A 14,042-nucleotide genomic window follows, 5' to 3' on the forward strand; every position below is an offset into this window, starting at 1 on the left:
AAAAGTAATTTTTATTCAGATACTAGACCTAATTCTTCTGTCTCATAAAACCAAATTAAAATTTATATTTGGAAGACACTGTAAATGTGAAACATCCCCTCAGACACTAAATCTTCACTGCAGTTAAAACATAAATACTGTTTAAATCAATAAACCTATATTAATATGAGCACTAATTAAATCAGGCATCTTAAATCAATCTTATCTGGATGTATTTATTCATTCCTGTAAATTGAGCTCCACCATTCTGGTCACAGCAGCTGGATAACAGGTTTTTCTTGGTAGATTTTCTTTTTCTTTTCAGGAAAAAAACATCTAATTTTTTGGCTGCCTTATTACTGAAAAACTGGCCATTATGTTGCTTCTGGCGGCGGTCACTCTTTCAGCACTATAAGCATCTCTACTGCTGTACAGAAACTGAAAGAAAATGTCTAAATTATAGCATTTTCTGAAAATGATCAAAACTCAGATGTTTATTCTACCGCATTATTCCTCAGCCATAATCGCAAACTTATTCATTCTTAAGAAACTTTAGAATAATTTCTACTGTTTCAGTTCATTTCTTTGCAAAGAAGTTTTCCTCTTCTTTCGATTTGTATAGTTTAATAGATCAGATTTGGCAGCAGGAATTGGTTTAACCTGCTTGTTGTTCTCTACCTGTCTGTGTGGAGCTGATGCCCAGTGCACCTCCATTAGCCTCATGAGTCACCTGAACCTCTAGCTTAGGCTTTTGTGGCGTGTGCATGAAGTTGTTTTTTGTTTTTTAACGCAGTAATCAGCTCCATTCACTGCAAACTACTGCAAGTGGTTACCGGTGACGTATCTCACAGCTGCGCTTCAATCCAGGGATTTAGATGTTTTCCTGGTTGATGGAGCCAACTGCTGATGGTGTTCCTAAAAACAGTAAACACATCAGGAGCCAAACTCTCGGAAATCTATAGTAATTACTGATGCCATCTGCCGCTGCTGCAGTTAAAACCCGAGGCTGGGATCTCCTCAACGTTTGTATAATCCTGAGCACCAATTATTTCTCAACATATGATGCCCCCTTCACTGGAGAAACCAGATTAAAGAAAGTTTTTCACAAAAATTGGTGTGTTGAGTTTATTTATTTAATATAAGACTAATTACATACATCTTATCAGACACAGCTGTACCCTGAATCAACGCCTGGCATTGAATGACATTTAAAAATTTCCCAAGGTAAATTTATCTGCAGTCCATTATTTATGCACAGGGTAATTTAAAGTATTTTAGATTAAAAGAAAAGGTGTATAAAAAGAAAAAAGAACATCTAAAGAATTCTCTAAAAATGGAAAATGTAGGCATCACATAAACAGTAGAATGCTAGTATACAAATAAATACAGTGTTATTATCTGTTGTGTGTGTGGATATATATATATATCTAGTCAGACAATAATACAGAGATAAGATGACTCAGACCTCCCTCAGGTTTGATTCAGGTTATTATCAGTTTTCGAGGATTAATAGTCTGAAGTAGCCATTGGCTTTGCTGTGCATCATGATGGATCACCGCAATATGACTGAGGCAATTATGATCCCCCCTGTAAAAACATTAAACCTTCTGCTGAGAGCTTCAGGATTATAATGAGACGTAAATCTTTTACTGCTGCTTTTGCTCAGTCGTCTGCTGAGCTAAAGCCTCATTTCTGGCTTGTTTTGACCACTACTAACATCCTTTCAGCTCCGTAAAGCAAATGAAATATTGCTTTCTCTTCAGTCCGCTGAAGACCTTTCTATCAGGTGCCTCAACGTGACGTAGGAATGGAAGGTGTGTGGGTGGAGGCAGAGGCAGGATATTTCTCAGTGTGCATTGAACGTGTGTATTACATAACATCTCAGAATATGTATATATACCATGTTGTTTTCATGAGTTAGAATTTGTTGTAGTTTTTGTGAGTTTGATAAATGATTGTCGGTACTCTGCCAGGTGCAGTTAGATGGAAATATGGCTGCCATCTGTTAGTGAGAGGCAGCACAAAGCAGGCCTGAAGTGGAGGTCAACTCTTGTGACGATGGCATAATCTCTCAGTCTGAACAGGTCCAATTTTCATTGAAATGCAAGTGCAGATACAGAAGAAGGGGAAAATATCTACAAGACTCTTTTTGCAATCTAATTCTTTATCTAATGTTTTAATTTAAGTGGCTTAAAAAGGCTTTTCCTACATTTATAAACAAAGTTTTAAATGTTTGCTGATTGGGTTTTTAAATTATTACCCAGACTCATTCTCAAGGCCTATTTTTGGCATTGCTCTCCGTTTATCTCCATCTATCTTCCCATCACCTCTGAGCCATGTTTTAATTTTGTCAGAAAGTTTCATCATATTTTTTGTCTTTTTTTTTTTCTGACAAACACTAGATAAAAACAGCACAAGATAAACAATTAGCCATTGATACCTAGCATTTTTGAGCTGAAAGGGAATGATGTGATAACAACAAAGTACTTAATAAAAGGAATATTTCAGGTGTGCACTTATTGTTCAGGTTCTGCAAGCATCAACCTGCAGATGCAAATTAATGCACTATTGGCACATGGTTTATAATTTAATAAAGAATATTTTATCCAGTTTGAATCTTTTTATGAATATTTTCTCTTGAACATTCTTTTGGTAAAAATCAGTAGAAACTATTAATAAACTGATGTCTGTGAAATTCCTTTCCATCCAAAGATAAAGGAATCAGTGTAAAGAAAAGATTTTTCTGAAGGATGCATTAAAAATGCATTCCTCTCTGACATTTTATTTCATCCATCCTTTATCTATTACTACAAGGCTACTATGCCACTATGCAGCCAACTTTGTTTCTGATGACTACATTTAATCAGCTGAGTTAGCTAAAATTAAAATGTCCTATCAAAATTAACACTGCTTAAACCAACTTCACCGTTGCACCTTCAGTAACCTATTCCCACAGCAATATGTAACCACTGCCATGATTTGTTCAAGACGATGTGCAGTCACGTTTCCTCCACATAGTACTTTTTTTTTTTTTGTTGCCACTTTTGTTCTGATATACAGTGTTTCCCATGTTTGCTTTGTTTCCTACAAGCCTTTGGACAAACTTTAAACTTCCTCTCAACAATGGCTTTCTTTTTGTCATTCTTCCATTTGTAAATAATTGATAGTCATCATCAGAAAGGATTCTCTTACTTGAGCTTTTAATCTGCAACTGTTTGCACTGGATTTTATGCAGGTGTGGAAGAGCAAATGGGGCGGACTCACTTTTCCACTTTTTATTTGGAAAAGATTTTCCCACTTCATGAATGTGCACCACTTGCTATCTTGTTTTTAAATCTATTTTTATGGTCTATCTAATGACAATGTGAAACATTTTAAGTGTCACTGTATAGTGAAGTCTCATGGACTGGCGGAAATTATGCAAATAACCTTTTTCTTGTTTTGGTTCAAGCATGTTTTTTGAAACTCAAACCCCATATTATTTCCTGGATCATTATTTTCAGTACTCTGCATATAGTCTTTCAGGAAGAAAAGATCTTGCTGAATTGGAAAAACTCATTAAATAGATAAGTTTTAATCTTCCTCGATATCAGCTGAGCCAGAAAAATATTCAAGAATTCTCTCTGTCTTTTAAACAAACTCTGGATTTCAAAAATCGTTTAGATATAAAAGTGGGGAAGAAAAACTATGAATGTTTATCATTTGAAGAAGCACCACATTGCTGTGTTTATTTATACAATATACCAAAGGACCTGAATCCCATCAGTTTCATTGCTCCATTAATCTTAATACCATTAAAAAGCCTCAGTAAGTAGTTTAAGTGCAGTTTACACTCAAATTCGGAGCAAAGCACATTATTTGAAGCCTTGGGGAGGCTTTGATGTTGCTAACTTTAACTGCCCTCAGTACTGATTGATCTTAAAGTGGGCGATAGATGCAGTGATGTTCCCTCCCGGCCGGATGTCTGTCTGCTATGTACGTCAGCATGGACCTTAAAGCAAATCTGCTGCCTAGGCAAGAGAAACAGACAGCTGGATGGAAAGGACTGTTAGTGGAATGAACACAATGTTTGCAAAGATTTATCTTTTCACCTTTGTTAAAAGCTGCAAAAGATTTTGTTTTTGAAAACCTGCTCCTACATAATTTCATATTAAATTAAAAGAATGAGAATAGTTGTAATGCTCTTTTAGATTTGGATTATGCCATTTTACCAGAATATACTCTGATTTCGCCTGTTACATTGTAGCGCTGACTGTACCTTCAACATTGTTTTCCTGCTGAAATATAAACTTCTGCCATAGCCTCAGGTCTTTTGTACCTTTTTGATTTATTTTTTCCAGGATCTCCCTGTAGTTAGCTCCTTCATTCTTCTCTTTGTCTCTCAGCTTCCTTAATGAAAAAAGCTTCTCCACAGTTTTAGCATAAGAATAATGTATTTATTTGTTATGTACTTTTTCCTTCCACTTTGTTATTATATGTTAGCTTGTGTTGGTCTTTCACATAAAACTCCAATAAATACTGCGATGTTTGTGATTGAATCATGACATGCGTATTGAAGACACTGCTTATCTTCAGTTGTTTCCTTGACCAAACTGTACTAAATGTTTGGTCAATGTGCACAGCCCAGTTGTATAGAATGACTAATTTATAACGTCTGATCTACATCTGCAGCTTTGACAGATGCAACATTCTCATATGGGTAATTTGTCTTTGACAGCTGTGGGCAGAGAGCTGACTCCTGTTGAGAGCATCAGAAGGATGCACGAAGATACAGTCTGCTGTTGTACGGAGTCATCACTGCTGTAAGAGCGTCTAACAGGAAGAACCGTTAGACTGCGGCTTCAGGTTTCCTTCAACCAAATCTCACATCGATGTGGATTTATATGTTGGAAATGTTGAAGATTTTGCTTAAAATAGGGTGAAAATCTGATTTTAAAAAGCACAATCCTTGAATTATAAGCTACTCGTCAGTATTTCTCAGCAAAAACACAACTTTTCTATGTTGACTGACAAAGTTCGCTGCAGATCATTGTTGTAGAGTTTGGTTCCAAAGGTTATGATGGATCGTTCTTTCAGACTTTAAAATAATCCGTCTGTCCATCCGTGACTTTGATGCCAACAGCGTTTTTCTTGTGTAATGGACCAAATGTTTGTAGAATCTCTAACATTCACTGTTGCACTATTGTCTGTCTTAACATTAGAAGGGAATCTTTCTCAGACCACTGAAGCTGGATGTTTTTCAAAGCTTTTGCTGAACATAAACAGTGATTGACAAACACAATACATCCTCAACTTCTAGCAAATTTTGTTTTGAGGTTTTAAGATGTATTTATTGTAAATCTATCAAAGTACAAATGATGCAGAAATTTTGTTATAATATGTTTACATATTTTCAATGTTGAAGCGTGTAGACACACAAATAATTAGATTATGTAAGAATATACAATAAAAAGGCCTTGTAAGTCAATAGTGCATTTTAATGCTATGAAAACATTTGACAATTTTCTATGCACACATTAAAATTAAAATTCTGTTTTTGAAGCACAATTTGGTGAGTTTTATAGTGACTTATGCTTTTGCTCAGATAAGCAAAAAGCAAGATAAAATTAAAATTTTCTGATCCCTTTTACCCACAGAGTGCTCTTGGTTATTTTGAAGAAGATTCTTGCAGATAACTGCTGGTCAGTATTTGCTACACATGTTGTGGTTCCTAATAGAATTTTGCATTTAAATGTCCAGTCAGTTAAAGGTGCACGTCTCTGCAGCTTTTCTTTTTTTTAGTTGCCCCAGTAGCTGCTTTACCTTTAGCCCAGAATAATCCAACCTTTCAGTGCTCACCTGCTGCTGATCAACATGTCTCCAATGGTTCTGCTGACACATACCCTTCCCATTATTAACAAAACCTTGTTTTATCCTCTAAAGCTGCTCAGTTCCTTAAGCCAGCTGAGCCGGTGCCTGTGTGTTCGGTATGTTGTTTTAACAGTGGGAGCTGCACTCTCGTGGCCCACAGGACCAAGCCTGTCAACCGGGGTTTGTTTCTGCAGGGCCTTCCTGTTTATTTTCAAGAGGGTATTAATTTCTATTTTGATTTCCCTCTTGTGTTATTTTAGATGAGTCATTTGGGAATGTGTGGGCACATGTGAGAACAGTCTGTGCCTCGGCGAGAACGGCAAAACGCACACACAACAGGGACGACTGTGAATGCATTTGTTTGCTCCAAAACATGCATATGATAATTTTATGTATCCTGCTGCGAAAAAGAGACTTTTGTTTTTCCATCTGAAGTCAACAGACAGAGCAGATTGCTCGAGTTCATTTTGTACCAAGATTTAAGAAACTGAGCTTTGCAACTATTACATAATAAATTCATTTAGAGGATATTTTAAATACTGTTTTCTATGAAACATACCATAATTTCTCCAAGCCAAATAAACATAATTACCCTCAAGATAGGATTAAACAGAAGAGTCCCAGAAGGAAGGGGGGAAAATGTTTTAATACCTTATAATCTGCAGTGGACTTAGCCTAGGACTGAGTAAATTAATTTTCTTACCCAACTGCTGTAGGATGAATTCATAAATTGTGCAGAGGTGTTTAATTCACCTTCCAGTTGAAAAACAACACAAATATTTGCAAATGTCTGGGGGCTTATTGTAGTTTTATGATAAAAACCAGAATAAAGTAAATCATGATTTTGATTTTGACTATCTGCATGAAAGAGCTCAGTTTTTATTTTAACCTCCTGAATGGTAATGAAATACATTGAGGTGAATGGTTATAGCTTGACAAAATTAAAGTCTGTTGTTTAGATAATGTGATTTAAAAAAGAGAAATCTGTTTGGCATTGATCAAAACAAACGGGATCACAACACACCCATTTAGAGGAGAAGCGTAACCACACCACATTTTCACCTTTCTTTGATTCTCATCACCTTTTCCAGTTATTCTTTCCTTTTGTTTTGCCTTCAGTGGCGCTCCACACACTGAAGTCGCTCTGGACCAGTGCATGCTGGGACTGCAGCAGCAGCAGCAGCTATAATTAACAGACCTCTGTGTCACAAACGATAAGACATGGATGTTCACAAAATTCATGTTTTTTTTCCCCCCACTAATAGATGTGAAACATTATTATGTCCTCTGTTTCCCAACAAAGTGAAATTATCTCATTTAGTTTAAGATACAAAGAGCCTCAATCACGGGATGTATGATCTGCTGTGTCATTTGTGTGTGTGTGTGTGTGTGTGTGTGTGGGGGTGTGTGCCAATGTGTGCCGTGTGTTTGCATCATGGAGAGAGATCGGATCTGAGCCAGGCTGATGGTGTCTGTCAGGGACGCCTGGAGGACGCCGCAGTCATTATGATAGTAGACGACCATAATCCTTTTTGTCCTCTCTCCTTGTCTTTTATGCAGACTCAAAGCACTTCCGTTCTCTCGTTCTTTGTTTGTGTTTACATGTCTCTTTCTTTCAGCAGTAGATAAATCAGACAAATGCAGCATTCAGGCTGAGGGCTGCACATTTCCATCAGATACATCAGGGTCGCTCCTCGGCTGGTTGGCTGCTGGAGCGGTGGACTCAAAGTTACCTCGCCAAATATCGATTACCTGCAAGCCTGTGACTTCAGCAAAGATGAAGTAAAACCTGTCAAAGTTTTACTCTCTTCTGAGCTACTGGCTCAAAAGAGAGAAGAGTTTGATGTAGGCAGAACTGGTTTTATGCCCCCTTTCAGTTGGATGAAATACTCTGCTTGTCAAATTCCTTGCTTCTAACACATTTAGGAGCATTTTTTATTGTCTTTAGGTCTAAAGCAAAACTGGCTCTTAAAGAAAATGCCATTTAGTTCCTCGAGCGGATCTCTTTCTTGCTTTTTCATCTGTCCTTGAAGCCAGCTAGATGCCATTATCATCATAGTCCCCAGACTCCAGTTCTTTCCTCTCAGGAATTATGTGCGAGCCTGCCATCTATTTAATATCTATCCTCTGTGTCTGTGAAAGAAAAATGACACAAAATAGATGTTGAACTCTAAAATCTACTGCAGCAAATTTCCTTTCCTTGCACATTTTTCAAATATTTTTTTCTGTTGGAAGAGCAGCACTGCAAACACCTTGAAAACACATTCCCAAGAGAGAAATACAGCGCTGGCAGCTTCATGTTAGGATGCGTTTTGTTCAGCAGAGCTCAGGATGCAGAACATCCTTCATTATGTGTTTTTGTACTATTTGAAGAGACGTCCGTATTGCACAGTCTGATTGTTTTATTAATGTTAAAGGTTTTTTTCTTCTGATCTTTTGGGTGGATATGAGAAGTAATCATGCCTCCTAGAAAACTCTGACAAGAAAAGAAGACATTTATGTTATTAAAGCTTAAGCTTTAATAACATAAAGCTACATCATTTTTAAAGTTTAATCAGCAATACTTTTATAACAAATTTGTGTCAGATTATGATGTCTTAGTTAATGTCAAGTTGCCATAATAAAGACATTTTGAATAATGTCAACTTTGTATTAAAAGCGTCATGATTTACTGAATGACACTTTATGACAACAGTCACGAACCTTCATGAAGACTTACTCATGTTTATGACAGTGTCATGACAGTCTTATTCACAACCCATCAAACAAAGTGTTACCAAAATAACTAACATTTCTTACCCTCTTCCTTTGAGTCGACCCCTGATGTGTCTTTTATCAAACCAGACACAAAATGCTTTCAGCCTTAAGTGTCCTCTTCTCTGATTGGCTGTAAAGTCTGGATTCACTGTCAGCACTACGTCATTTTTCACATTCATGTATAAAATATTCATTGAGCAGCCACTGTCTAGTCTAAACTCACTATTTGGCATGTTGTAGTGATCTGCTGTGTCATTACATTGTTACCCTGGTTTATAATTAGCCTATCTTCATCAAAAAGCAGCTGTTAACACTTCCTTGTGTTTGTTTTCCTTCACATGTCACTCATAGTTTTCTGCTGTTTGACCTCCAGCACAGTGTTTTTTAAATACTACCACTTAAATACTATCCTCTTCTAATATAGTTTTGTTTTTTCAGGTATGGTGAAGATGAACTTCTCGATAATGTCTGACAAATGAATTGTAATGAAAATAAGTTGCATTTTTTATGTTTGGATGCAATAAGAAGCAGCAGAGAGAGCTGGAAAATTAAGGTTTGATTTCACTATCAAGTATTGCTGCTGGTTCATTGTAATTTCCTTCTCAGTCAGAATGAGGGTCAACGAGGATCACTTCCTCCTTCCTGTCTGTCCTCGATCCGCTCCCATCTCATTTATTCAGCTGCATGCAGGGTCCGAAGCTTTTCCCCTCCTGCTTTAAGCTACTGGATCAAAAGAGGGAAGAGTTTGAATTATCACAGAATTAAAGCCAAAATCCTATCCTCACGTGTCACAGCTCTCATGTATTTGTCTTTTTTTTAACCTCTTTATTTTCTGTATTGCAGAGCCCTTCTGAACCTGCTTTTCTCATCGTTTCTACCAGACCTCACATCGGGGTCAAGGCTTTAGTTGGTGCAGCTGGTTTTCCTTTCCCACCATCAACTATTCACTGAGCTGCCTTGAACTTTGCTGCAGACATAATCAGTCTCCCTCAGGATACATCAGACCAACCCTTCATGACTTTTTAATCTGACATCATCACAAGTCAGATCCTGTAGTTTTTGTTTCCACCGATCTCAAATAAACACAGTTAATCAGAGACTGAAATCTTATGGGCTTATTAAAGATGTCAAACCTGATCTCATGTATCTATAAATAAAGTTCCTCTGCTTCTTTTGGCCAACCTGTTGTATTTTTCTCAAGTGAACTGGTTTATTTTAAAAAAAGAGTTTTCAAATTTTAGAAGTTTGCCTTATAAACTTGTTGCCGCCACTGTTTTCTCTTCTAAAATGAGCCTGAAGTAAATGTGCTGCTGGCATTATATGGATTGATAACAAAGTTAATGATTTCAATGCATTGAAAAAAAAAAACAGTAATTAAGTTTATGTTATTTTTTATTTATTTTATTCTGCTATCTTCTCTGAGAGAAGAGAGCAATATATACTTCTCTGAGAAGTTGAGTTGAAGCATCCTACCTATTGTCAAGCACATTGGTGGCAACGTCATGCATATGTTTTTGTTAAGGGAATAATATTATAACATGATAGAAATCAAAAAGAAAAAAAGGTACCCCCTTCCTTCACCATCCTCCCATTCAAATTTCTAGACTGTGCTTAAAAGCAGAGTCAGAAATCAAACGATAAAGTGGACTATTTCTGGATATACAATAAACGTTGTTGCTTAGCGCCCTCTGCTGGTTAAAATATCTGAAACAACTCTGGATGTGGACTCAGAACTGTTTTCTTGTGTGTCATTCATAAAAACATAATGCTTTTCTGAGGATGATTTCAGATTTGTGATTCAAAAATGTGTAACTGATCTGGTAAAGCTACATTAGCTTTACCACTTATTCAGTTCTTGACCCTTAATAATAACAATAACACCGTATTTTTTTTTTTTTTCAAATACTCACTTTCTTTACTAGATCAGCTCTGTCTGCAGGGGGTTGGAGCCGAATCCATCAGCCTTAGGATAGGAGACTGGATACACACAGGACAATGAAGACCAGAAGGAGATTTTCACATTTACTTAACCTTCAGTAAAAATACAATTATTTCCTGACACCACAGTAAATAAAGAAGCATGTAGATCAGAAATATGTGATCGGTTGTGTTGTATTTAATACAGAGATAACAACTACTTTATGTTGATACACTGACTTGAAATGTATGGGTAGTTTTCAAGTAAACATTCCTGTTTGGCATTCCCATTCTTAACGCAAGTACAGCTGCATCTAAAGTAATTCAACGCTGACGGCTCAATTATAAATTTGAATTCAAATTAATAAAGCAGCATTAGATATTTAAATAAAACAAATGCTACAAGAAGACTATCCAAATATAGCACTAAATCCTGCCTCCAGGCATTCAATGAATTATTCAGTCTCCTGAGCAGAAATCCTAATTAGCTGTGGTCCCAGACAACACCTAAAGTATCCGTCAATGGTTTCATTGGTTGCATCAGGAGTGCTTTGTATTGAACATCTGAAGTGCCTGAATAAATCCCATTTTTCCTGAGAACCAATGCTATTGCCCCTACATTTTTTGGCCTCTAGGTAAGAGGGGGTTAAGTCAAGTAAGTTGTTACTTGCCTTGCACAAACAATATGCAAAAGCTAACAATAAAAGTTCTTGTAGATACAGCTGGAAGCATAATTTGCAAGTTTAATGATAAAGGAAAAGTGGATACACCACGACAGAAAAAAGATGTCATCAGTTGCTGCTGCCAGATTCCTGAGTACTCGTGGTCAAAAACCCCTAACCCATTTCCTGACTAAAACCGCACAAACAATGTAGTTATTCTTCGGTATTCGATATGAAAATGGCTGAATTATCTACTGAGTAGCTATCTGCTGAGTGGCTATTATCTTAAGCTCTGCTTAACAGAGCTTAAGATGATAGCTTTGCAACTGTAGATTTAAAAAAGCATGACCCAAATACCAGTGATGGGGCGTGATTATTTGATTTCTTTCCATGAGAGTCCTAAACAGCCAAAATGACCTATTCTGTAAGAAATTACAAATATAACCATTACGTCAAGGTGGATCACGATCAGCTTCAAAATACTAGAACATCTAAATTAGAGGTCTATTCACCCAATCATACTCTCATTCATTCACCAATTGCTGGCCAACTTGGAGTTAAGTAGATAGATGTGACAACAGGAAGCTGTTCTTTATACATCTCTTATGTCCTCTGTGGTTTCACCCTCCACTCTTTACTTGAATTTCAGATTTATCGCTCCCTTAGAGCTCCGGCTGTACCTGAGCACTGCTCCCAGTGAGCAGGTCAGGCAGGGTGACGGTGAATCAAGGCAGTGCAGAACATTTAATGAGGAAGTAACTCAACTCCACCATTGTCACACCGAGTGCTGAGCTAACAAACGAAGAACAGCAGACAGACGTCTGATGGTCACAAGAAACAGTATATAGTGATTTAATGGTGTTAAAAATACAATCTTCTCTCCTGGGGTGTGTAGGTGTAGCAACATACCATGATTTAAAATAATGTTTTTCAAAAGGGCACAAAAGACAAAATGGTCTCTTCTGTGTTTTTACGTCAATAAATGTGGTTGAGATTAATGTGACAATCCAACGCAAATAGGTTAGAATTCAATAAAGGCAAATTTTGGCACCATTTGTTTCCCTTTCTACTCCTAAGTAAAATCCAGTCCAACCATTTGCCTTCAAAAGTTAGCTCCTTCGCAAATAAGATCCACATGCGTACAATTTAACCTCAGATTAAATTAAGCTGTTTTGTGCAGGCCTCACATGTTTGTTAGAGAACATTGGTGATCACACAGCATCACAAAGACAAAGGAGCACAACAGGTTTTAAAACAACAATTGTTTCATACAACGTCTGATCACAGACGTAACTTGTAGACGCAGTTACAGCTGAACATCAGTTTTCAAGTCACGGATTCTCATGATGTTTTGCTAGAGAAAGAACCTCCGCTCTACCCATAAAGGTGAGCTTCAGCTTGATGAACTCCTGTAGTTTCCTTGGGTAGTTTATCTCCCCTCTGCATTTCCACTAAAGGAACCAGGACCAAATTAAACAAAAGTGTTGACATATACCTCTAGGTGAGATCATGTTTGGTGCTGCATTATGCTGCCACCGCCTTGTTTCATAGTGAGTATGGTCAGTTTTGTCTATTTATATCCAGTGTTATTATTATTTCCTCTAATGTGTTTATACCAAAAGGTTCAATTTCTATCTCATCTCAATAATGTTTGCTTGTCGTTAACTTCTGAACTGGATTTTAAGGTTTTCAGATTAAACAAACAAATGTGAAAATACTTCTACTTCACAATAAATAAGTCGGTCATCTTAATATTTTTTAAAGAGAATTCCTTTCAAGCAATTATTAGAAATATAAAGAATCTAAGAAGAAGGTTTTGCAAAGGGGCAAATGCATCCGCATGTCAGAGTGCTTCCACTAACAACAGATTGATCAAATAAAAAATAATAGCATGCTACTAAACCATAGCCAAAAATCTAACTAGATATTGCATCACTAATTAATGAGGACATAACAATAAAAAGGGGTTTTTAGAACCTTAAGTGTTGTTACATCTCCAAACTGCCTCAGATCTCTGCAGCTTAAAGCATTTTCCCCTCCTCTCTTTAACTACTCACAGTGTATTCAGCCGTCATCTCAGGTTCAGCTGCTTGTCGGCTGCCAGCTAAATAAAACATTAAGCCTCTATTTCTGTTGACCCCAAAACCACCGGGCTCAGGAAGTGACTGCTGCTGACGATTTGGCCTTGGTCGAGTTACTTGTCCTCCAAATGATACGGCTTTATTCTGTTGTCTTATGTTTTTCTTTCCATCTCGTCACTGTTTCTATCATTTTTCTTTACTATCGTCATGTTTCTCCGCGGATGATGGAGGCAGAGTTACATGATGACTTTTTGCTATCGAAATTATTACAGCAGCAAATGGTTTGTTATCGTCTTAACCCAGATCAATCTCATGAACATTTTTGACAAATTTGGTTTTTCCCTTGGTTTTTATCCTTTATCAATCAAATGTTTGGAAATTCATAACAAAACTGCATGCTGTAAAGATATTTAGCTTGTAAATGTTCAGCATTTCAGTCAAAATGACATGATTAAAAGGAGTTAACCTGTCATTTGCATCTATGAATGAAAAGAGACTAAATTCCCAGCTAAAGTTTAAAGCCTTAAAGCATATTACACTGTGAAATATGTGAACTGAAACCTGAAGAGGTTTTCTTTGCTCGGCATACTTTCTATTTTTCCAAATGTAGATACTCTATAACATTGTCTACTCTATAGTAGATAAAGTTAACACAAGCCCTTTAAATCATCACAGTTTCTTTCTGCTTTTTTAAGGGCGCTTGGTTGTGCGTTGTAAAATTATGAATAGCCCTTACACTTTTTCACCAAGCCCTGATTTTTTTTTTTGTATTTTTTGCAATAGACTGACAAAAAGT

This window comes from Gambusia affinis, linkage group LG19, assembly GCF_019740435.1.
Source record: "Gambusia affinis linkage group LG19, SWU_Gaff_1.0, whole genome shotgun sequence".
In the NCBI taxonomy this organism is placed as follows: Eukaryota; Metazoa; Chordata; class Actinopteri; order Cyprinodontiformes; family Poeciliidae; genus Gambusia; species Gambusia affinis.